At 41.0% G+C, this 23,714-nt stretch overlaps 1 long non-coding RNA gene across 1 annotated transcript; it reads right to left on the reverse strand.

The window, feature by feature from the left end:
• Window positions 1-602: 602 nt before the first annotated feature.
• On the reverse strand, window positions 603-23,127 carry LOC111543345. The gene is made up of 3 exons (XR_002731821.3): window positions 22,972-23,127; window positions 6,738-6,846; window positions 603-2,166 (listed from the first exon to the last, which is right to left on the reverse strand). It is a non-coding gene; the product is annotated as an uncharacterized LOC111543345 (long non-coding RNA).
• Window positions 23,128-23,714: the final 587 nt, after the last annotated feature.

Here is a 23,714-nt window from a genome sequence, read left to right on the forward strand (position 1 = left end):
CTAAACTCGTGTGTTTAAAGCCTCTTTTAAATCTTATTCCATTCTTTTATTATTTTCTTTTTATGTATTTATTTATTTATTTTTTGAGATGGAGTCTCACTCTGTCGCCCAGGCTGGAGTGCAGTGGTGCAATCTTGGCTTGCTGCAACCTCCGCTTCCTGGGTTCAAGCAATTCTCCTGCCTCAGCCTTCACAGTAGCTGGGATTACAGGCACCTGCCAGCACACCTGGCTAATTTTTTTTTTTTTTTTTTTTGAGATGGAGTCTTGCTCATCACCCAGGCTGGAGTGCAGTGGCGCGATCTCGGCTCACTGCAAGCTCCGCCTACCGGGTTTACGCCATTCTCCTGCCTCAGCCTCCCGAGTAGCGGGGACTACAGGCGCCTGCCAATGCCCCCGGCTAATTTTTTGTATTTTTAGCAGAGACGGGGTTTCACCGTCTTAGCCAGGATGGTCTCGATCTCCTGACATTGTGATCCGCCCGCCTCGGCCTCCCAAAGTGCTGGGAATACAGGCGTGAGCCACCGCGCCCGGCCCACCTGGCTAATTTTTATGTTTTTTCATTCGAAATGGGCTTCACAATGTTGGCCAGGCTGGTCCCGATCTCCTGGCCGCAAGTGATTCATCCACCTCAGCCTCCCAAAGTGTTGGGATTACAGGCATGAGCCACCGCACCCAGCCTTATTCTGTTATTTTAATTCTACATAAACTGAATTTGTCACAAATGTTGGCTGTCTCTCTTAGACTAGACTTCTTCAAATGTTTTAGACTGTGTACTTCAGCTCATCTTAGGTGACATTTTTTTCTCTTTCATCCTTTCCAGCCAGTCTCCAGGTTTGGGGTTGTTTCTACCTGGCCTTTCAGAGCCCTCAACTTCTACTTCTAGTGGTGGCTCACAACTACCTCTCTCCCCCATACACTGTGTGGTATTGTAGGTATTGATGATCTGCGAATGTGTGGGGCTTGCTTAAGATTTTGGTTGTGTGTTTCTTTCCTGGGCACAAAACTTCACAGAAGTGATAGCCCTAAGGAGCTTTCCAGACTCGTTTTTTAACCAGGGAGCTTCATTCAATCCCCTAGTTTAGAGAAACTCCTGCTCCCTTACAGACATAAAGCCCAGTAAGTCCCAGAACCAACCCCCAATGGGTTTGTTGTGTTTCTGATATGTGGAAATATTATTTATTACTGATATATCGAATGCTTTTATTTTCTATTTTTATACTGCTATATGGAGCAAATATGGCATTTCAAAGAATAAATTTATAACGCTACTGAACTGTATTAGTCAGTTCTTGCTCTACTATAAATAAATACCTGAGACTGGGTAATTTATAAAGACAAGAGGTGTAATTGGCTCACAGTTCCACAGGCTGTACAGAAAGCACAGTGGCATCTGTTCAACTTCTTGGGAGGCCTCAGGAAACTTACAATCATAGCAGAAGGTAAAAGGAGAACATCTCTTCACATGGCTAGAAAAGAAGCAAGAGAGAGAAGGGGCACCTGCCGCACACTTGCAAACAACCATATCTCGTGAGGACTCACTATGGGATGACAGCACCAAGGGAGATGGTGTAAAACCATGAGAAACCACCCCCGCGATCCAATCACTTCCCAGCAGGCCCCACCTCTGACACAAGGGATTACATTTCCACATGAGATTTGAACAGGGACACAGATCCAAACCATATCATTGACACACAGATTCTGACAAGAAATTTGCTTTGTTATGTTTTTAGGGCCCCGGAAGGTAAACAGAATGATGCAGACTTCCCGTTTCTGGTCTGACATGTAAGAAGCTTGGAAGTCATCACTCTGTCCTAACAACAAGTAAAAAGCTGAACAAAATGAAAATCAATAACTTTTCTTAGATCCGTCAAGAGAAGTGAGGTCAGATCAAACTGCTGCTCTCAAAGCTGGAGAGACAGACAGTTGGTTACAGAGAATAATAACTTACCAGAGCAGAACTCCATAAGCAGAAACCTCCACAGGAAAGGTTAGGAAAAACTAAGCTGTAACAGAAGAGTTGCTGAAGCCTTGGTGTGGACAGGTCTGAGAGTTAAAAACTCCAGAGGGGCCATTCATAGGGGCAACTTCATGCTTTTGTGAGTTCTCCACGATCTCTACCAGATTTTCACAATGAAGGCTGGAGAGAAATCCACTGAAACTTCCTGCAGGGGGAGGGGAAAGGGAGCCATTTTAAAATATGCCAGAGCATTCTGTGCGTCTTAAGGAGGTCTGCTCTCAAGAGTAACTGTTTTACCATTGCCTACCTTAATGGGTTATTTCAAAGCCTAACCAGCCCCGAGTAAGGGAAAAACCCAGCTCCAGCCCCCTCTAGCCATCCTCTCCCACCTAAGGCGAAGGAGAGCACTGAAAAGCACTTAAGAGGTTCACAGCCCAGCCCAGGGGCACACACTTCTTACACCACATTGCTAAAGGTCTATTTGCTGGAATTACTTTCACCCAGTATGTCATGTCTAGCTTTTGAGAAAAGATTATAAGGCATACTAAAAGGCAAAAGACACAATTTGAAGACACTGAGCAAACCTCAGAACCAGACTCAGATATGGCAGAGATGTTGGAATTACTAGACGTAGGGTTTTTTTTTAATTTTTTTTCCCGACAAGGTCTCATTCTGTCTCCCAGGCTGGAGTGCAGTGGCACAATCACAGCTCACTGCAGCCTCAATTTCCTGGCTTCAAGCAATCCTCCCACCCCCATCTGAGTTTCCCAGGTAGCTGGCGCTACAAGTGTATGCCACATGGCAAGCTAATTTTTTAATTTTTTGTACAGACAGGGTCTCACTGTGTTTGTCCAGACCAGTCTTGAACTCCGGGCCTCAAGCAATCTTCCTGCCTCAGCCTCCCAGAATGCTAGGATTATAGGCATGAGCCACTGTGCCCAGCCCAGATCATGATCTGAAACAACTATGATTATGTTAAGGACTTTAATTTAAAAAGCAGAAAACATGCAAAGACATATGGGTAAAATAATCAGAAAGATGGTTACTCTAAGAATCAAAAAGAAATGCTAGAGATCAAGAGTACTGTAACAGAAATGAAGAACGTCTTTGATGGTCTCAAGAGTAGAATAGACATGGCTAAGGAAAGAATCTCTGAGCTTGAGAATACGATAGTAGAAACTTCCAAATCTGAAGAGGAAAGAAAGAAAACACTGAAAAAACAGGACAGAATATCCAAGAACTATGGAACAACTACAAAAGGTATAACATACGCATAATAGGAATACCAGAAGCAGAATGATGTATAATAATCAAGTTCACATATATAATCAATTTAATGTTATCTTCTAAGTTCTCCTGGAAGTTAAGACAATTACCCTCACTGTAATTCTATGTGAAATTTCTTCATAACTAAGTTATAAGCTTCACCAGAAAAGCAACTTTGAAGTCCCACTTCATATGCAGCAATGTATAGACCATGTGGACTCACATTTTAAAGTACTTTCAGTAAGGTCTAAACAAGTGGTTGCAAACTCTCAGCACACATGCCATGGTTGATCTATGTAATTGTTTGCTGTATTCTATGCCACCATACTATGACAGTACCTCATGATCCTTCTCAACACAACACACTAGGTAGTCATTTCCAATTTTCTGGAGTTAGCCCACAAAATACATTCTGTTTACCAATATTTCCTATGTGGCAACTTCCTTCTACAAAACATTAATTTGTGAAAAACAAAAAAGGATTAATAGGGTCACATGAATTTGGAAACACTGAATCAAAATTACACACATTCTTTTTTTAACTTTGACACTTCATAATATACATGATATGTCTATTTTCTAAACTTTCTAAACCAGGAAGGGGCAGCCTGTAAAACAAGCATGCCCTGGAGCATACTTTGACAAATATTATTCCAGAATATTCATGGAGACATTGTTTACGGTAAAGTAGAGGAGTTTGGGAAAGGTGCCAAATGTTTTGAGGTTAGTGCTATAGTACAGGGGTTTGCAGATTTTCTCCACCAAGGCCAGATGCTAAATATTTTGGACTTTCCAATCCATAAATTCTCTTTCACAGCTACTTCTCTCTGCTGTTACAGCACAAAAGCCATAGTCAATCCTGGGTGTGGCTGTATTCCAATAAAATTTTGTTTACAAAAAGAGGAATGTGGGTTGTAGTTTGCCAACCCCTGCTACAAAGAATAATAATGATGCTTTGTCATAAAACATTTGTATTCAACAAATACTGAGTAGCTACTGTGTGTTTTTTGGTTCCGTAAATATTGTTGGATGCGTGAATACAGTAGTCACCTCTTATACGTGGGTTATATATCCCAAGGCCCCCAGTGGATGCCTGAAACCACGGAGAGGACTGAACCCTCTATATGCTGTTTTTTCCATCTAATAACCAAGATGGCGATTGTGACTAGCAGGCGGGTAGCATAGTAGGTAGTGTATATAGGGTGAATACATTGCACAAAAGGGTAAGTCCCATCCCAGAAGGACAGCATGACATTTCTTCACACTACTCACAATGGCATGCAATTTAAAACTTATAAATTTTTTACTTCTGGAATTTTCCATCTAATATTGTCAGACCAAGGGTGACCATTGGTAACCGAAACCACAGAAAACAAAACAACAGATAGAGGGGGGTTACTGTAGATGAAATCAGTGTGTGGGGGAGAGATCAAGGTGTTTAAAGCACAGACACTGTTCAAAGTCCTAAACCTTTACAGTTGACATTTACTTACAGTTTTTTTGCTTGGCTTTTGGTAAAATTGTTATTTTTGCATCACCATTCCACAGAGGAGGGAACTGAGACTCACACTTCCTTTGGTGGCCATGCCAGAGGTGGCATCAAGGAATACAGGATGCATACACACACCACCAGGATAGCTTTTCTAAGTCACTGATGCTTCGTGTGTCAGCTTGACATTGCCGCAACTTATGGTGTGAGTCCCACAAATATTAAAACCACAATAAAAACATCACAAACAAACAACTAATTTGCTTTAGATCATCCAACCCTGCAGTGTTCCAGGATGTGTTCCAGGATGGGATCCATTCTTGAGCTGTTCAAAGAAATCGATTACATCTTTTTCCCACATCCAGTTTTCTAGTCCTCTGCTGACCTTAAAACCTGGCTAGTAGCAAGGAAAGATAAAGGCATCCTTTGTTTTTTTCAATGTTTTGTTTTGAAACCCTCATGGAAAAGCTTTATTTAGATCTGGCTAGCCTTTATCCTGCAAAACTTTCCAAACAAAGGCTTCGTGGCTTGGAGTTTTTCCAGGTCCTGTTGATTCCTGTAAATCAAATTAACCCAAGGCAAGTTTGGGCTTTGTTCAAATCCCTACCACCCTCCACTTCCATGCCTGTTTCCCATGCCAGCTGTTTAGACTACAGCATTCTGATATCCGCAGCCCACAGTTAGGTTAGGCTGTGTTCTTGTGCAGCAAAAGAGAATCCCAAGATGACAAGTATTTAGCATCTGACAACTACAGAATCAGGGAAAGGGAAGCAATTTATAATGAAAAGGAGATGGGTGCCCCCATGTTTACTTTCTCAAGCTCTGTTGCACCATCCTTTCTAATTGTAACCTTTTGGAATGGGTACTAGAAATTAGCCTATTTCTAACAAAAGAAGCCATTGAAGCCCCCCTTACCCACCCCCCTGCAACCCTATAGCACAATATACTAAGTTGCTGATGTGAAACAATTATCATTGTGGCCAGACATAGGGCTCCAATTCAAAAAAGGGCTGTGTCCCTTGAAATTCCTTAGGCTTGGCTGCCCTGCTGGCCACAGAACCAGCCACCGGAATGTTTAATAGACCAAATGCTCTCTGCCTAAACCATTTGTTTCTCTTCCTAGAATTCCTATGGAAATTTTCTTATGAAACAGATCTGAGAGTCAGTATGTACAAAAGCTTCCTTTTGAACAACTGTCTTCCACTCCCCTATGCCCAGCCAGATTGGATGAAAGCAAAAAATGTTCTCAGATTGCACAAGCAAAATTGGGCCTCATAAAGGCTTATAAGAGTTAAAAAAAAAAAAAAAAAAAAGTGGGAGCCATTCTTCAACTGGTTCAAATGTCTGATCCAAATGAAAGCAAATTCCTAGGATTCCCCTTCAGCTGGCATCATTCAGTATAGCCAGTTCTCAAAGTATTGCTACAACATCCGCCAACAGGGATTGTCACCACTCATAAACATCTGTGGATTTAACTCACCCCAGAGCTCTGAAGAGTGGGAAATCCAGGCATTTGTTATTTCTGCAGAACAAACTAACCTTGACCCAACAAGGGACAAAAACAAGGCAAAGCAAAATTAAATGACAAGAGCTAGGTGTGACTGACGGAAGGCAGAATATAGAGATGGGGAGAGGATTTGTTCTTGGGAATGTGTAATATCCAGTAAAGAACACCTGACTGGCTTTAACAGCCATGTCTACTAAGCACAATTTTCTACTTATTAAAAACTCTAGTTTGGGGGCTTATCCTGTGTTTGTTTTCTCCCGCCACATCAAAGAATAACACACTCGACCATGGCTTGTCACATGTGACTTGCATTAACTAGTCGTTCAATCTGTAAACATGACACTCTAGAACTAGATGTTTTCTGAGATCCTCTGGCACTACAATTCTAGGAATGATTTTTATCTTTAGAGTTTCAGAAAATGGTATGGCATCTTTTCCCTTCCCTAGGATTAAGAAAAATAATTGATAGATATTAAAGCAGACCCAGTTTTACCTACAAAGGAAAAATACCTACCATTGTCTGATGGAGATACATACACCAGTTTGAGTTATTGGAGGCAAAATCCACAAGACTTCATTTTTCCCCTCGCCACAGCACTGGCTTCTTGGGCATTTCACACCTCCTTCAGTGGATAACAAAGACTATGAGCAAAGTTAAGACTCAAACCAGTTTTCACACAGTATCTGTTAGGAATGCTAAAAATAAGCTAGGTAGCAAAGAGTAGTCATAATTAAGGTTGAAGTTTAACTGTAAATTTCAATTACTACATTTCTGTAAAATTTAATTTTTATATTTCAGCAATACTAAGACACATTTTTTTCACATTTAACATCTCTGAAATTGGAATGCAGTGTTACGTTCCAGGGAGTTGCATTTTACAATTCCTGTCATCAAGGCACCGTCATGATGTAGTTGCCATTGCTGAGGTATGTACAGCATTGGTCACACCTGTTCATACGAATGTCGTCATCTCTATTGAATGATGTACAACCTGGTTGCTATGGTTTGAATGTCCCCTCCAAAACTCACGTTGAAACTTAATGTGGCTTATTGAGAGGTGGGGCCTTTAAGAGGTGATTGGACCATGAGCCAGCATGTTAGCACACTCAGTCCCCTCACCAAGTGATGCCCTGCATGACCACATGACTCTTCGGAGTCCTCACCAGCAAGAAGGCCCTCACCAGATATAGCCCCTCAATCTTGGCCTTCCCAGCCTCCATAACCATAAGAAATAAATTCCTTTTCTTTATAAACTACTCAGTTTCAGATATTCTGTTATAAGCAACAGAAAATGGACTAATATATCAGTACTACAGCATTGAATTTAACTATGATCTGACATTTAGATAAAAGATTTCAAGAATGTGGAAAGACACAGAAAACAGAGCAGAGGGGTATAAATTTGACATAAGAGAAATAAACAGTCTATTGTGTATGTACAAAGACATAAAAATTGAGCAGAAAATATTCATTGTAGGAGAAGAAGAATGACTATGCTTCCATATTTTCTTATAAAGGAATAACAAGTGCTTTACAGGAGCTAAAAAAGAAGACATTCACAAGAAGATGATGTCATAGTTTGTTACTGAGGTGTGTGCAAAATGATTGCTTATCACCAGGCAAGGAAGGCAACTGGGGGCAGGACAAATTGCCAAACCCCCTGGAAGAGCTGAGAGACATTTCAAAGCAGTAAGAGGTTGCTGTGATCAATTCATATAAAGTTGTTTTTTTTCTTCTCTTTCTTAGTAATGTATAAAATAATGGTGAGACTTGCAATTGATGGAATCTTAGGGTTGATGGGCTGTATCTTCAGCATCACAACTAACTGAATATGAAGTAGACCTTCATAAGAGATTGAAGTAATATGTGGTGTTATACTCATGACTCATATATGGAAACTCATCCTCCTCGTGACCTCCAGCCCCTCAACCCCTGAGTCAGCAAGACCACTGACTGCTCTTCCTGGCCAACTTCACATCCATGGCCACTCAGCCCAGGCCCTCTAATTAGTCCTTTCACCATGTTCTTACCAATACCTTAAAGACCAGTTTTTTTCACCATGATTTTCTATTTGGTTAATAGCTTCTGGATGTACCTCGTTACCCAATTTCAACAAGTAAAACCTTCTGGTTCATAGTAGATACTCAATAAATGCCTGTTTCTTTTATCATATGCCTCCTCCGCAGCTCACAATTCCCCTCTTCTGGGCCTAACCCACACTCCATGATTTCACAGAGCTCAAGTAACCAGCTTTGTCCAACACCCATTACATTCACACTCAGGGTTCCCTGTTTTCAAAAACTTTGCTTCTCCCTTGACTTTCTCTCTAACAACTTGGTATAAACTAGGAAAGATAATTTTTAGTTTGCTTTTTGCCACTTTATTCAAACTGCCTTTTCTGTAAATAAATCTCGGGAAAAAATATACATAATGGAATTCTACCTCTTTTTGGTTTTAATTTTTTTTTTTTTTTTTTTTTTGAGATGGAGTCTCGCTCTGTTGTTCAGGCTGGAATACAATGGCAGGATCTTGGCTCACTGCAAGCTCTGCCTCCCGGGTTTACACCATTCTCCTACCTCCCTCAGCCTCCCGAGTAGCTGGGACTACAGGCACCCGCCACCTCGCCTGGCTAGTTTTTTTGTATTTTTTAGTAGAGACGGGGTTTCACCGTGTTAGCCAGGATGGTCTCGATCTCCTGACCTTGTGATCCGCCTGCCTCGGCCTCCCAAAGTGCTGGGATTACAGGCACGAGCCACCGCGCCCGGCTGGTTTTAATTCTTGAATGTCTCAGCAACACTTGATACAATTTAAAACTTCCTCCTACCTGAAATTTTCTCCTTTCTGACTTCTGAAATGCCATTTTTTTCTTGGTTTTCTTCCAAAGTTTATGAAAACTTCTTTGGTTACCCTTTCTGAAATATTTGCCTCTATTCAGTCCTCAAAAGTAAAGTGCTCCATTGCATAGACATTTCCGTATTATCTCATTCCAAATCCATATTTCCAATTCCAGCCTGAGCTCCAAACAGCATTTCAAACCATCTCCTAGAAATCTTCATCTAGGTGACTTAAAAAGATCTCTGTCAACTACATCCCAAACTAAAATAAACTCTATATTCTTACTGTTCTTATACACAAATACTCAGTCAAGAACACAATTATGCCGGGCGCGGTGGCTCAAGCCTGTAATCCCAGCACTTTGGGAGGCCGAGACGGGCAGATCACGAGGTCAGGAGATCGAGACCATCCTGGCTAACACGGTGAAACCCCGTCTCTACTAAAAATACAAAAAGCTAGCCGGGCGAGGTGGCGGGCGCCTGTAGTCCCAGCTACTCCGGAGGCTGAGGCAGGAGAATGGCGTAAACCCGGGAGGCAGAGCTTGCAGTGAGCTGAGATCTGGCCACTGCACTCCAGCTCGGGTGACAGAGCAAGACTTCGTCTCAAAAAAAAAAAAAAAAAAAAAGAATACAATTATCTTCACACACCAAGCGTGAAACCTCAGCATCATCTTACACTCTGTCTTCTTCAACTCCAACAGTAAGTAAGACCACCCAGGCTTGTTAAGTCAAATTCTGTAAGATCTATTGAATCAAGTCCTTTTTATTTTTATTCATATATACAAATGTTTAATGAACAGCTTATCTTGGAGATGGCTCTGTAAAGTGCCAGTGACAACCCTCTCCTCCTTCTAAGTTTGATACTCAGAGATAGATCCATTCTTCAGATAGAAATTAGAGTATGTGCAACCCAAATGAGGCTCCCTACCAGCATACACACAAATACATGTGCACATGCACACGGGCACACACACACACACACACAAAAGCCCAAATTTGTAATCCATCTAAAAGGAGAGTCTTTACAGGCATACTTGCTTTGCAGCAAATATGTCCAGTCAACTACATGGGGAATTGTGTGCTGTCTTGCAATCCTTGAGCCTGGAGAGTTCCTAGAAAACAGGCTTGGGATCATCAATCAGGTATGCTTACATAATCTGCAATCAGGCTTGCTTACTTCATGGAGGAGATCAGTAGAAGAACATATCCACCCTATAGGCTAGCCTAAAACACAGCCCAGAAGAATAGTAGCTGCTATGAGCGAATTCCACAAATCAGATAAATAATTCTTATTTTGTGAAAAAGGTGGAGTATAAAATGAAGAGACAGATGTAATTGGAAACATTACTGTAATGCTATCTCACCTTATAAGTGGAGTGAAAGTCCTATATTCATTTTCTGAGGCTGCTATAAAAAATTACAACTATGCCAGGGCTGGTCGCTCACATTTGTAATCTCAGTACTTTGAGAGGCCAAGGTAAGAAGATCCCTTGAGCACAGGAGTTTAAGATCAGCCTGGGCAACATAGGAAGGCTCCAACTCTAAAAACAAAAGAAACCTACTGACTAGGTGGCTTGGTGACTTAAACAATAGAAATTTATTCTCTCACATTCTTAGGGGACAGAAGTTTAAAATCAAGATGTCTTTTTTTTTTTTTTTTTTTTTTGAGACGGAGTCTCGCTCTGTCGCCGGGGCTGGAGTGCGGTGGCGGGATCTCAGCTCACTGCAAGCTCCGCCTCCCGGGTTCATGCCATTCTCCTGCCTCAGCCTCCCCAGTAGCTGGGACTACAGGCGCCCGCCACCTCGCCCGGCTAGTTTTTTGTATTTTTTAGTAGAGACGGGGTTTCACAGTGTTAGCCAGGATGGTCTCGATCTCCTGACCTCGTGATCCGCCCGTCTCGGCCTCCCAAAGTGCTGGGATTACAGGCTTGAGCCACCGCGCCCGGCCTAAAATCAAGATGTTGAGGGGGTTGGTTTCTTCTGGAGGCTCTAAGGGAGAATCCATTTCTTACCCCTCTCCTGGTTTCTGATGGCTGCTGGCAATTGTTGGTGCCCTTTGGCTTACAGTTGTGTAACTCTATTCTCTGACTCTATCTTAACATGTCCCTGGCCCCTGTGTCTCCCTGTGTGCTCTATGTCAAATCTCCTTCTCCTTTCTGTTAGAAGGACACCAGCCATTGGATTTAGGGTCTATCCTAAGTGTAGCATACTATCATTTCACAATATTTAAATAATTATATCTACAAAGACCTTATTTCCAAATAAAATCACATTTATAGGTACCAGAAAACTTGGACATATCTTTATCTTTTGGGGGACACTAAACAATCCACTACAAGTCCTTATGAAAGCGTGAGCACAAGGATTCTCCCTCTAACTCTCTTTTATTCCAGGAACTGTAGCAGGCACCAGAAACACAGAAGTGAATACAATCAATGCAGTCTGTGTCCTCATACTTACTGTCCATTCTTCACTTTTCCTACTAACAATGCCTGACCAATTAAAATGGTCTCCTAATTTTTCTTCTGGTCTCCAGTCTAATTAGTGACAGATTTTAAAACATGCACATTAGTCAGAACAGGCAAGGTTATGCTGCAACAACAAATAACCACTGTATTTCAGTGACTTTTTTTTTTTTTTTTTTTTTTTTTGAGACAGGATCTTGTTCTGTCACCCAGGCTGGAGTGCAGTGGCACGATCATAGCTCACTGTAACCTCAAACTCCTGGGCTCAAGCAATCCTCCCACCTCAGCCTGCCACACTTGGCTCATTTTTAAAAATTTTGATAGAGACATTTGTTGCCCATGCTGGTCTCGAACTCCGGGGTTCAAGCAATCCTCTTGCCTTGGCCTCCCAAAGTGCTGGGATTATAAGCATGAGTCACCACACCCAATATTCTCAGTGTCATATAACAAAAAAGGCTTGTGTCTTCTTATTCATGTTCCTGAAAGAATAGCTGAGAGTCTTCTCTATGTTTTTCTCATTCAAGGACCCAGTCTCATGCTCCCATAAAAGCTAAGGCAGAAAAAGGAAAAATGACAAATCGAACAGTGTCTCTTAAAGTTTCTACCCAGACCTGGCACATGTCACTTGCGCTCATTTCTCATTAGCATTGGTCCAAGTCATGTGACCGTGACTCAGCTCAAAGGTATACAGAGAAGTATGTAATCCTAATATAGGCTTAGAAGTGTGAGGAACTAGCAATATTCAGTGAATAGCTCTAGTAACTACCACAATCATCCTAATGTTTCAATCTGTAATACACGTGCCTCACTTGCAGATTACAGTTTACACTCCTCAGCATGGCATTCCAAGGTTTATGTAAAGATCCCGATCTCTATTTTCTGCTTCATTTCTGCCACTAATGCTCCAGCATTTTGACTACTCAAATTCCCTGCCATGATGTGCCCTCTCTAGCCTCCAGGTGTTTGTTCACACTGTTCCCTCCACCAGGAACAACCTTTGTCCTTACTCATTTTCCAAGTTTCTTCTTAAAGGTCATTTCTTCTATGAAGCCTTTTCCTTAGGTAGAATTAATCCCTCCATCTGTTATATTTCATTTTTACATAACTCATTCCTTCACTAATTTATTTCCTCAAGAAGTAAACCACATGCCAGGCACTGTGCTACAATGAAGAAAAGGGCATAGCTGTAGTCCTCCAAAGTTTATTACCTAGTAGAGGAGAAAAAAAATGTAATAGGCAATTAAAATACAGAATTTCACATGCCACTTAAGGAGAAGGATGAGGTGCAATGGGAGCCATTAGCCAAGAAAAGGCTTGGGGAGGAGAAAGATCCAGGTGGAGAAGAGCTTGTATAAAGGCCCATAGAGAACTCATGATGAGTTTGAAGAACTGAAAATATGTGCTTAAATACAGGGGAAAAGCATGACACACACTGTAAAGTGAATTGAAGATGGCACCATATCTTGAACTGGAGAACAAGACAGTCTCATTTATTACTTTCACAATTCATCAGAGTAATTGGTTCCTTAGTTTGGCCTCTTTGATCTATCAGTTTCTGAGATCTCAGAGGAATATTTCTGTTTGGTGGGGTTTGTTTTGTGTTGTTTTTTTTGAGACATAATCTTGCTCTGTCATCCAGGCTAGAGTACAGTGATGTATGATCACAGCTCACTGTAGGCTCGACCTCCCAGGCTCAAATGATCCTCCCACCTACCTCAGCCTTCTGAGCAGCTGAGACTACAGGCATGTGCTAACGCCCAGCTCATTTTTTGTGTTTTTTTGTAAAGAAGGAGTTTTGCCATGTTGCCCAGGCTGGTCTTGAACTCCTGGGCTCAAGCGATCCTGCTGCCTTGGCTTCTCAAAGTGCTGAAATTACAGGTGTGAGCAACAGCACCCAGCCTTCCTCTTCATTTTGTAATGCTACCACCTATTATTATGCATTGTCTTTTTACTTCATACTTTTTTTGCTGAATATTCTATTCATATTCTACTAATATTAGTATTATTAATTTTGTTATATCAACTTTTAAAAAATTAATATACCATTTTTTCTTTTCATTTTTAATCATTCCATAGCATTTTAAGGTATGTTTATAAACAACACTTAATTACATTTTACTTTTTAGTCCAAACAGAGATTGTTGAATTCAATATTAGAAAAGTGAGCTTAAACTGTATCTATTTCATATAATTATTAATATATTTACACCAGCCAGGCGCAGTGGTTAACTCCTGTAATACCAGAACTTTGGGAGACCAAGATGGGTAGATCACATGAGACCACATTGGCCAACATGCCAAAACCCCATCCCTACTAAAAATACAAAAATTAGCTTGGTGTGGTGGTGAGTGTCTGTAATCCCAGCTACTTGGGAGGCTGAGGCTGGAAAATCACTTGAATCTGGAAGGGAAATATTGCAATGAGCTTAGATTGAGCCACTGCACTCCAGCCTGGGTGACAGAGCCAGACTCTGTCTCAAAAAACGTGTGTGTGTGTGTGTGGACACTGATTTTTGCCACCTTTACATTTTACTTTTTGCCATTCTTATTTTTTTCTTTTTACTGTTTTATTAAACAGAGCAATTTTATAGACTTCTTTCTTTTCACTTTCCAGTGTCGAAGTTATGCTTTTTGTGTTTATTTTAGCATACATTCTTACATTTATAATATGCTGACAAAGTGAAAGGTAATCAGTATTTCTTTTCTCTACGGAAAAAGACAAGGACCTTAGCAAACAGTAACTTCCTCCAAACTTCCTCTGCCTCAAGGTTTCCAAGTTACTGTGGACTATTTTATTCCTAGCTTCTTTTGAAACTCAAAACACAAAAACAACTGTTCTTGTTATTTTATGGAAAATACTTTTTGAAATTGTGTTCGACATTTTATTGCTTCCTTTGTTCATCATTGCTTCTTGTACTTTATCACTCTACCCTGCAATCATTTATCTTCTCACTGAACCCTAGGGCTTTAGCCCCAGTCAAATAGATACTTTAACCCCAGGGCTGGCTAAAGAACCACCCTCAGATATGGATATCTGGGGTTCCTAAGTTGTAACCCAGCACTTCAGAGCGTCCCTCCGGCCCTTCATCTACAGTGCCCATCCCCAAGAGCCAAGGAATCCAGGAGCCCAAGAGGACACCCCCACCAGAGCAGGTACCTCTGGTCCTCCTCTGAACCATGTTTCAAAGATACAGGACCCAGGAATTTCCTCTGAATGGCAAATGTTAAGGGCAGGCTTTCAGTGTAGCTTTCTGGTTCACACAAACCTTTATATCCTGCTCATTGATTCTAGTTTCTTCTACATCTCCAACAAGTGCAAATTTTGCTTTTATTTTGAGCCAGATCTGTGTGAGTTAACATAGAATCTAATAATTCTATATGTCTCAAGAGGAAGGGTTGTTAGAAGGAGGGGAAAGTAGATTTTATATGTGCAAAATCCACTGCCTTAATCTTAATTTTACATATAACTAAATGTATGATTTAAGTGAAATAAAATTAATTGAATTACATCAGTTATTTTTACAATTAAATTGATTGAATTTAAATTATTAAATTATGCATTGAGAAAATCCTCTAACTGGCCCAAATCATACTGTGGACCACATAACTCCATGATCTGGGGCAAATCACTTTATTTTTCTGAGCTCCAATTTCTCCTTTTAAGAAAGACATTGATGTGGATTGCACATAGTGACTTCCTTCCAAACAATACAGCATGGAAGAGGGAGAGGGCAGAAAAGCAACTCTGCAGCTAAGAAACTGTGGCAAATCCTACCTGTACCAGGTGATCAAAGTTAACATCGAAAGGGATAAATCATGATAATAATATGTGCAGTTGATATAATGTGATAGGAATAGTACTTCATAGTTTTCCTCACTGAAACTCAGTCTAAAAATGAGAAAAATATCAGACAGCCTCTAATGAGGAACATTCTACAAAATAGCTGATCAGTACTCTTCAAAACTGTCAAGGTCATCAAAAAAAGGCAAAGTCTGAGAAATGGCTACAATGTAGAGGAGCCTAAGAAGACATGACCAATAAATTCAATGTAATATCCTTCATGGGACCCTAGAACACATAAAGAACATTTGTTAAAAACAGAAAGTCTGAATAAGGTATAAACTTTAATTACTATATCAGCATTAGTTAATTAAGTGTAACAAATGTGCTATACTAATGTAAGATGTTAGGCTGTGCATGGTGGCTCACGCCTGTAATCCCAGCACTTTGGGAGGCCGAGGCGGGTGGATCACAAGGTCAGGAGATCGAGACCATCCTAGCCAAGATGGTAAAACCCCATCTCTACTAAAAATACAAAAAAAAATTAGCCCGGCGTGGTGGCAGACGCCTGTAGTCCCAGCTTCTCGGGAGGCTGAGGCAGGAGAATGGTGTGAACCCGGGAGGCGGAACTTGCAGTGAGCTGAGATGGCGCCACTGCACTCTAGTCTGGGCGTCAGAGCGAGACTCCGTCTCAAAAGAAAAAAAAAAAAAAATTAGCCAGGCGTGGTGGTGGGCACCTGTAATCCCAGCTACTCGGGAGGCTGAGGCAGGAGAATTGCTCGAACCCGGGAGGTGGAGGTTGCAATGAGCAGCACACCACTGCACTCCAGCCTGGATGACAGAGCAAGACTCTGCCTAAAACAAAAAAACTAATGTAAGATGTTAATAGGAGAAACTAGGTGTAGGTTATATGGAAACTCCCTGTACTATCTTTTTAATTTTTCTATTAATCTAAAGCTATCCTAAAATTAAAAGTCCATTTTTAAAACATTTAAAGGGGGAGATTAGATAATTTCTAGGAGAGTTTTTAGCCCCAGCATTCTGAGATCTAAATGTAAAATAATGAATCTTCAAGTTTAGCAAGGAAAGAAAGAAAATATCTTCTTAGAGGTAGGAAATTGGATCATGCAACCTCAAAAATAAGTGTATGTCTATAAATATCATATTACCATTTCATATGAATTCATTTGTAACTTGCCTATCCAGCAATGTGTTTTCTGAATGTATCCATACTGATACAGAGAGAGAATTCATTCATAGTTAACTGAAGTAGAGTAGTTCAATGTATTCTGTAACGTGTTTATGCAGTCTCACATGATGAACATTAATGTTCTTTCCATTTTTTCACCAGTATAAACACAGCAATGAATTTGTCTAAACGTTTGCTTGTACACATGAGCAAGAATTTCACAAGTGTATATATACAATTAGGGTAGCAAATATACAAAGTGTTTAGATGCTGCCAATTTGACCTCCAAAGGATTTGTACCAACTTACTTTCTAACCAACAATATATTCCACAGTTTCATTTTCTCTACATATTCACTAACCCTTTGAAGGGTATTTCATTTTTTAATTTCAGCTTCCCTGAATACTAACAGAGTTGACATTCAGAGTTCTATTCTATGAGTTGGATATGATTAACATTTGCTCATTTTTTTCCTTGTTTGCTTTTATTTTCCTCAGTGATTTATAGAATATATATATATATATATATATTCTTGACAGTAATCCTTTGCTGATTATACTTGTTACAAATATCTTGTTCAAGTTTTTGGTGAGTCTCCTGACTTTGCTTATGGTATCTTTTGTTATACAAAAATTCCATTGTAGTATGGTATGAAAGTTTGTGTTTCCCTAAAATTCCTATGTTGAAATCTAGTCACCAGTGCGATGGTGTTAGGAGCTGGGGCCTTTGGAGGGTAAGGACAAAGCAAGAAGGCTCCATCTATGAATCAGGAAATGAGTCCTGCTAGACATCAAATCTGCCAGCACCTTAATCTCAGACCTCCCAGTCTCCACAACTGTGAGAAATAAATTTCTGTTGCTTGTTAGCTACCTAGTGTACAGTAATTTTTATAGCAGCCTAAATGTACTACAACAAAATTGGTACCAAGAAGTGGGGTGTTATAACAAATACCTAAAAACGTTGAAGTAGCTCTTTTTTTTTTTTTTTTTTTTTGAGACGGAGTCTTGCTCTGTTGCCCGGCTGGAGTGCAGTGGCCGGATCTCAGCTCACTGCAAGCTCCGCCTCCCGGGTTTACGCCATTCTCCTGCCTCAGCCTCCGAAGTAGCTGGGACTACAGGCGCCCGCCACCTCGCCCGGCTAGTTTTTTGTATTTTTAGTAGAGACAGGGTTTCACCGTGTTAGCCAGGATGGTCTCGATCTCCTGACCTCGTGATCCGCCCGTCTCGGCCTCCCAAAGTGCTGGGATTACAGGCTTGAGCCACCGCGCCCGGCCGTATGAAGTAGCTCTTGGACCTGGCTAATAGATAGAGGCTGGAAGTGAGATCCATGCTAGAAAAAGCCTACATTGGCATGAATGGAGCATAAAGGGTAATTTTGATGAGGGCCCAGAAGAAAAGAGCTGTAGAGAAAGGCTGAATCTTCTTAGAGAATACGTACATGGTTATGAACAGAATGGTAAAGGCTATTCTGATAAGGTCTCAGATGGAGATGGGGAATATGCTATTGGAAACTGGGGGAAAGGTGATCCTTGTCATAAAGTGGCAAATAACTTGTCTGAATTGTGTTATTGGCCTACTGTTGTTGTGGAAGGTAAAACTTATGAGTAATGAAATGGCATATTTGGCTGAATAAACTTCTAAACAAAGTATTGAAGGTCTGGCTTAGATTCTCCTGAATGCTTATAGTAAAACATGAGAAAGGGGAAATGAATCAAAGATGGATTTTAATCAATAAGGAAGCAGAACTTAAAGATTTGGAAAATTCTCAGTTTATGTGTACTGTAAAAAGTGAGAAATGTGTTGGGCGCTAACACCAAGGGTGTGGCCAAATGCCCCTTTGCTAAGGAAATTAGTATGGATTGGCCAGGTGTTACTCATCAAGACAATAGAAGAATGACCCTGAAGGTATTTCAGATTGGGGCTGCCCCTCACAGCCCCAAGTGTAAGGACCTGGGGGAGGGAACAATTTCAAAGGAGGGGTCACTGGCACCCCTGGGACCTTGGCACCCTCTGCCCAGCACTGCCTCAAGGTTCTGCTTCCTGCACTCTGTCACCATGCTCCTCCACTGCCCCAGGTGTGGCTCTCATGGACCTGATTCAATATGCACTATATGCAGCAGAGCTATAAGGGTCTGGCTCCTGCTACCTAAATTTCAAAGGATGGCCTGGAGAGCCTGGAGGCCATGTAGAAAGCAGCCATGAGGTGGGGCCACTGCAGGGGGCCCACACTAGGGCAATTCCCAGTGGAGCCATGGGGGGTATGGCCACAATGAGACCAACAGTTAGAGCCACTGGCACGTGATTACATCTGGGGAGAGCTGCAGGTTCAAGACCCAGGCAAGAAGCCACCATGGAGATGGGGCCTGCTCAAAGCCCCATTAAGAGAACTGCCATGGGGATGGGGCTCCTCAAAGCCATGAGGGCAAGGCCCTGCCCCAGTGGGTTCAGAAAGGGGAACTTCAACCCCCCTAAGACTGGTAGGAAGAGCCTAAAGACAAAGAAGATTATTTTCAAGCTTTAAGGTTTTGAATTGCTCAGGACCCATTACCCTCTTCTGCCCTTAAATAAGTAACCTAACTAGTGGAATGAGTCACAGAACCTGGAAATAGACGTGTGACAAAGATCGCATTAAAAATGGAATGGAAATGTCTATCCTGTTCCTGTCCCACCATTGTGTTTGGAAGTACATAACATGTTTGATTTCACAGGTTCACAGCTGGAGGTAATTTGCCCCACGATGAGTCATACCTTCAATCTCACCTATATCTGATTTGAATTATATTTAGATGAGACTTTGGACTTAAAAGTTGATGCTGGAATCAGTTAAAACTTTTGGGGCTATTGGGATGAATATACTTTTCGTGTGAGATGGAGTTTATTTTGTTTCATGGTGTGAGGTAGGGATCTAATCACATCTTTTCCACATGAAAAATCAATTTTTCTCATATTATTTAATGAATAATTTATCCTTTACATGCTGATTTGTAATGCCATCTTTGTCACACATCTATTCCCAGGTTCTGGGACGCATCCCACTAGTTAGGTTGAAGGGCAGATTTCTAGGTTTCAATATAAGATTCAAATGCAATCTACATGGAATGGAGTCCATGAACCTGCAATTTCCATAGTTTTGATGGATACAGCCCATAAACTTCACTTTAAGAAACATAGTCCTTGGCTTTGGTAAACAAAAGAGAATGCCAGAGTCCAGGGAAGATGATATTCTTTAACACAGGGTAGCCTCCCCTTTATAACCCATTCTTTTTCCAAGTGGTACCTGAAACCTTAACATCCACTATTCGACAGCCCATTTCAATGCAACTTGACTCATAGAAGTCTGACCACAGAGAGAAGCTAAGCCCTCATTCCCTCTAAACTTAGAAACTCATACTAAGCAGGTAGGTATATCTAAGTAGCTAACTTCCCCATGGTAATTAACAGATTTAACCTTTCCCTTGAAGCAGGAGTCTACCTACCACACACACCAGTGTAACACTATTTTTGTAGCCCTCAACAAGATAATTACATTAATACAACAAATAAACTCTCAGACATGAGAGCAACACACACACACACACATACACACAAAGTAACAACGAGGGCAGAATTTGTTTAGAAAAATATTCTTTCACTAACCACACTCAGAAATTCAATGATTAGATAGAGTCCACTGGCTCTGACCTGCTCGTGGAAGAGCAGAGATAGTAGGAAAAGTGAAAGAAAACCAAGGTACAGCCACTGTTCTTCCTCCTCATTCTTTACTTCCAATGTTACCATTCTTTAAGTCTATAATTGGCTACCTTTATGCTTCATATTAGTTACTTGTCTTCTGTAAACAGGTAAAATAAAGTTAGGACCAAATAAAAAGAGCCTCTTGTGTAGGTAGCAACAATAAAAATAATAAATTTTTAATTTAGAAGCTGACTCTCCAAAATATCCAACACTTATAGTTGTTATCTACTTTATTTTAGATAACATTACAGTAAAAAATTATAACTGAAATCAACAAATTGACTCATTTCAAGGAATCTGAAACAAGAGCCAGAAAATTTAGATTATGAATATAATAAAATCACACTTTCTCCTCACAAACATAATTTTGTGTTTGTAACTGACCCTCTTCCTGGGGTCAGTTCCTGGATAAAACTGCACAGGAGGCCCCTAATCCTCATGATTCCTAATCTTGTTTATGTATCATCTATCCACTTGCATCTTTCCTGAACTTTTCTGGCATATGTTTCCAATATAGAGCTGCAACAAAGGAAAGCTATAATTAACAAATCTCTTCCTTTTAGCTATTAAAATAGGTGACTTACAGAAATGCAAGACATTACAAAAAGAAAAAATTTTGCAGTGCTCACAGAGCACAGCTTCCAGGAAGATGTTGGGATAAATATGCTTTCTTGTGGCCAAGACCCTGGGCCTGGAATCTGAGTAGATTATATGTTTCAGAGCCAGGTACTGTTTCTCATCTAGTATCTGTGTTCTGAGAACATTGCTTAAGCTGGAGGAAAATCACAGTATAATCCATGACTTTCCGGAAGGTAATCAGAAGGGATTCTACTCAAGTACCAATACTCATATCCTGTAGAAGTACTGACTTCACTACCCAGTGACTAGTTCTCCAGGGTGTGAATTTTCCAGATCTATAATTTCCTCTACACACAGATGAAATTAGTCTCATATGGAGGTCAATATGCTGCTGGAGGGCAAAAGTCCTCCAAAAGCCAACAAATCAGATATGTCAACAAAAATTCCAGGTACACACTACTTTTATAACTATAAGGTGCTGTGGGCAGATATTTAAAATCACATTGCCTCCCAAGAGAGAATTTGTTTTAGATATAGGGACTGACCTGATTTTGAATTACTTTAGCAAGGGTTGAGGATCCTGAGGGTTAGAAGAAAACATGTGAGCAGCAGTGGAGCAAGAGTTATGAAACAGTTCTGGAAATATGGTCTTCCAGCGTAACAAGGGCCCCAGGAGTGCAGCTTGGGCAGTTGGGAGGAGACAGAGGTGTGACTAAGCAGAAACGGGGCACAGAAAAACAGGAAGGTTTGTTGTCAAAGGCACTCATTTTCCAAGTCCTTGAACTCAGCTTAGCTAGTTATATGAACCTTAGCTCTAAACCATTTCACTACATGTTAGCATTTTTTCCTACTTGATAGGAAGGAAAAGTGAAATTGTGTGTGGTTAAAAAAATGAGAGATAGTGGGCCGGGTGCGGTGGCTCACGCCTGTAATCTCAAAGTGCTCATGCCAGCATTTTGAGAGGCCAAGGTGGGCAGATTGCCTGAGGTCAGGAGTTTGAGACCAGCCTGGCCAACATGGTGAAACCCCATCTCTAGTAAGAATACAAAAATTAGCCGCGTGTGGTGGCACATACCTGTGATCCCAGCTACTCAGGAGGCTAAGGCAGGAGAATTACTTGAGCCTGAGAGACGGAGGTTGCAGTGAGCAGAGATCATGCCACTGCACTCCAGCCTAGCCAACAGAGCGAGACTCTGTCTCAAAAAAACAAAAAACCTGAGAGAGAGTTAGAAATGAGATGTTTCTGGTCCCTGTTAGTTTGTGGTACAGAGGGGTTAAAATAGACAAATTATTAACTGAACTAAAGCTTCTTCTCACAAGAATGAAGAGCTGAAAACTATACATACTAGCAGCAGAAAAGGGTGAAGCCACATGTTTTCCACATTTCATAACTCCGGTCTGTACACAGCTGATTTGTTGAGTTATGGTGCTAGGGCAACTAAGGGCATGAATGCAAATCTCATGATGTTCAAACCAAGTCACTAAATGGGTATTGCCTGGCCTGAGGTCCCGTTTTCTAGATATAAGTTAACAGTACCAGAGTGTGTTGAAACTAGGGCAGGGTTTTGCATCGGGTATTCTCAGTGGTTCCCCAAACTGGCATTACCTTAGAAGTCTGTTTTTAAAAAATCCAGATTCCCTAATCCTTAACCCTCAAAAAAAAACAACAACAAAGCTACTAAATTAGAATTCACAGGGGTCTGGAAATCTAATTTTTTGGAAAACAAACCATCAGGTGTTTCTGATGGCCAGTCATGTTCAAGAGCCACAGCTGTTCTCATTTAATCTCCCCTGTAATTTCACAAAAGTTATGAATGGTTCCACTTTATAGATGAGAAACCTGAGGCTCAGGAGGAAGCTGCTCCCAGGACCACCACTAAGTAGAGAGCCTTAGCAGAATCAAACCTAGATTGGTCACGAAAACATCCATACCTACGGCAAATAACTGTATCAGACACTTTATCCTGACTCCACTCCACTTCCTCTCACTAAGAACTATTTTCCTTAAAAAACAACTGACTGCATGCACTCTTGAAGGAGGCAACAAGTTTGGTCATCTTTCTCTCCCATCAGAACTCTCTCGTCCTCCTACCCATAGTGGGAGCTGAAGATGTTTTTTGCCTCCTAAGACTTGCAAATCTTGCATTCTTCCCACATCAGAAACCTACCTGACCCAGGCCCTCCTCCGTCAGGAACTGGATGTTGACAATCAATATGGGCTGATGGGAGAAGGTGAACCTCCCACACCCACCCTCTTCTCTGGCAAGGGTCAATCTCATTATCCACGAACGATACTTAGCCACTCCCTGCAGCCCTCCATGAAGTTCGTGCATTAAAAGGTTTTTGCTTACAAAGCAAACTGCCTGTATGAAATGACTCATTCTACCTCACAAAAAATACATCTGAAATTACCAATCAGAGCTTCAATAAATGTAAAATTGGTAAACAGGGTGAATACAGTTTCATCAAAAAGCAAAGAAACCTATGTTTTTGTTAGTCTCTGCAGCCTAATTGTGGCCAAATGTATATTTTCCTTTAAAGTCCTTAAAAATAATAAAACGAACTTGTAGAAAATAAAGAATGGCTGGGATTTCAGAGTAGGAATAACTGTAGCCAAAGGAATCATTGTAGTGGTATTTCGGGCATCATGGTGGGAGGACTTAATTGTGGGCTCCAAACCCTTGTCTCACTAACAGTCACATACTTTGCCCAATATCAAATTGGCCCTAGTCAGAAAAAGTTCTAAGGAAAACCGTGTAGATGAAATCATTAAGGTTTAAAAAAAGAATTCAGTTTTGTTCAGATGTGTTCTCTGTTGAAGGGAAAGAGGGAAAGGAAGAACAGGCTCACTACATGCTATGAGATGGTCAAACTTTAGTGTTCACAAGAAACATCTGGAGAGCTTGTTATA

This window comes from Piliocolobus tephrosceles, chromosome 14 (assembly GCF_002776525.5).
Source record: "Piliocolobus tephrosceles isolate RC106 chromosome 14, ASM277652v3, whole genome shotgun sequence".
Classification (NCBI taxonomy): domain Eukaryota; kingdom Metazoa; phylum Chordata; class Mammalia; order Primates; family Cercopithecidae; genus Piliocolobus; species Piliocolobus tephrosceles.